Below are 3,018 nucleotides of genomic sequence, written 5' to 3' on the forward strand. Positions count from 1 at the left end.
GTGGTTCAGGTACATGTCCCTTTTTCTATATCAGACCTCTCACAAATAGAAAAACGTCTCGGGTCATACACAACTAACTAACTAAGCTACATTAAACAGCTTCAATACCTCATCCAGTCCTATAGCCTCATTTTTCATGATATCTATCTTACCCTCTCCAACACCCTACTTCCAGAAGAACGTAGAAGGGATTGGGAACAGGCTAGAATATATGCAGATGAAATTCATCAAACCACCCCTGCTCACCCTCTTGGGGCGACGGCAGTCCCAGACCAAGACCCAGGCTGGGATTACAACTCCCCTGCTGGCATTGAAGCTAGGGACTGTTTTTCTACTTGCCTCCATTCCGGGTTGTGCAGGGCTGCACAAAAGACAGTTAACTTTGAAAAACTCCAGGAAGTCAATCAGGAAGAAGAGGAAAAACCCCACCAACTTCCTCAGCTGACTCACCAGAGCGCTCCAACAATTTACTAACATAGACCCCGAAACCCCTGAAGGCCGACAACTCCTAATGACATATTTTTTCTCCCAAAGCTATCCAGATATTTGGTCAAAACTAAAAAAACTCGACCGAGGCCCCCTCACTCCCCAACATGACGTTCTCACAGCAGCCTTTAAAGTGTTCCATAACCGGGCCAAGAAGGCAAAAAACACAAATATCAAATGCTGGCCCAGGCCCTCCATGGCAACAGGGTCACCTCTGGTATCACCCAGGGTGGTGGCAACGCCTGAAACCAATGACAACCACCAGGACCCTGCTTCAAGTGCGTGCAGCCAGGGCATTGGGCATGAGGGTGCCCCAACCCCGGAGTACCCCAAAAACCATGTCCTAGATGTGAACAGGCGGGACACTGGTCAGTGGACTGCCCCAGTCCCCAAGGAGGGACCGGGTCAACCCCCCATCCCGCTCTGGACCTGTTGGGCATGGCAGCAACTTTAGACTGACGGGACCCAGGGTCTCCCTGCCCGACACTAACCTCAAATCGTCAGGAACCCAGGGTCACTATAACCGTTGACGGGCGCCCCATCCACTTTCTCCTGGATACCGGAGCCACCCTTTCTGTCATACGAGAGTTTTGGGGCCCGACTTCCCTTCTAAGTCCCCTATAGTCGGGGTAGGGGGCCAGTCCATCCTTCCATGCATAACTCCTACAGTTACATGCATCTTTGTAAACGTCCCCTTCACTCATTTCTTTTTGGTAATGCCTCAATGTCCTGTGCCTCTTATGGGCAGAGACATTTTAGCCAAGTTTCAGGCATCCATCACCTTCAACCCAAGTGTGGCCCTCAGCAACCCTTCCCCTACAACCCCGTTCTTGGCCCTTCTAACCACTGATAATTCTGACTCACTTCCTCCTTTGCCCTCCTCAATAGTGAATCCTCAAGTATGGGACATAGACTCCCCGTCCCTAGCACACCGCCCCCCAGTCCACATTCAACTTACAAATCATTCTGCATATCCGAATCAGCCACAATACTCTCTTCCTACCTCCAGTCTTCTAGAACTCCAACCTGTCATTAACTCTTTGCTATAAAAGGGATATCTGCGCCCCACTAACTCCCCATTCAACACCCCCATTTTAGCAGTACAAAAACCAAACAGCACTTACCGCTTAGTGCAGGATAAGGCTCATTAATGCAGCTGTCATCCCCATCCACCCGCTAGTTCCTAATCCCTATACCTTCTTATCTTCAATTCCTCCAACCCCTACTCACTTCTCGGTTCTTGACCTTAAAGATGCATTCTTTACCATCCCCCTGGCAGCAGACTCACAAAACATCTTCGCGTTCACGTGGACTGATCCAATATCTCACCACTCACAACAACTCACTTGGGACAGTCCTACAACAAGGCTTTCGAGATGGCCCCCACCTGTTCAGTCAAACCTTAGCAGCAGATCTTAAGTCTCTCTCACTTACCAAATCCACCCTTATTCAATACATAGACGACCTCCTCCTGTGTAGCCCTTCCTTAGCTGATTCTCGAACAGACACTGCACTCATGCTTAACTTTCTAGTGGAAAAAGGATATTGGGTATCCCCTCAAAAGGTCAACTGTCTGTCACACAAGTCACATATCTAGGGGTAGCCGTCTCACTCCAACAGATGGCTATAACAACAGATTGGAAGGCCCTAATTAAATCCCTAGATATACCTAAAACTAAGCAGGAAATTCAATCATTTTGGGGACTAGCGGGATACTTTTGGGTGTGGATTCCCAACTTTGCCTTACTCGCGAAGCCACTCTATGCTCTCACAAAGGGAGATCCCAATGAGCCACTAACACCCTCCTCCATTAAACAACCCTTTGTTGCCCTCCAGCAGGCCCCCGCTCTTCATCTGCCAGACGTACACCGACCTTTCATCCTATATGTCCACGAAAACAAGGGGGTGGCCTTGGGAGTCCTGGGACAACTTTGTGGACAAACATTTGCCCCAGTGGCCTATCTCTCAAAACAGTTAGACCACACTGTCCAGGGCTGGGCCCCACATCTGTGAGCATTGTCTGCCGCCCACATGTTGATGTGCGAATCCAAAAAACTCACCTTCAGGGCCCCTATTACCGTAACCTCCCCCCACCATCTATAGCACCTCCTAAGCTACAAAGGCCTTCAAACGCTGCCTCCCGGTCGAGTCCTATCGCTCCTTGTCTTCTTTTTACAGGATCCCTCCATATCCTCTCAAACTTGTACACCCCTAAACCCAGCCATGTTGCTCCCTTCTTCCACAGCCCCACTAACCCACGACTGCATAGAGACTGTTAAGTCTCTCCTCCCTTGCCTGGTTCACATCCAGGAAGGCCCTTTGCCCTCCCCCTCCTATACCCGGTTCACTGATAGCAGCTCCTTCCTACACAATGGGTCCCAGGGTTGCGGGATACGCCATCACCTCTGTTACACACGTCATTGAAGCAAAGCCTCTCCCGCCAGGCACCACTAACCAACAGGCAGAACTTACAGCTGCCACTTGGGCATTTCAGCTAGCGGCTGGACACTCTCTTTCTCTTTATACTGATTC

General features: G+C 50.0%; 1 protein-coding gene across 1 annotated transcript in view; it reads left to right on the forward strand.

Moving 5' to 3' along the window:
• LOC103263625 (hemicentin-2-like) overlaps positions 1-3,018 on the forward strand; it is a 47,706-nt gene that overhangs the window by 39,641 nt on the left and 5,047 nt on the right.

This window comes from Carlito syrichta, unplaced genomic scaffold, assembly GCF_000164805.1.
Source record: "Carlito syrichta isolate Samal-C Ts95f unplaced genomic scaffold, Tarsius_syrichta-2.0.1 Scaffold305193, whole genome shotgun sequence".
NCBI classification, from domain to species: domain Eukaryota; kingdom Metazoa; phylum Chordata; class Mammalia; order Primates; family Tarsiidae; genus Carlito; species Carlito syrichta.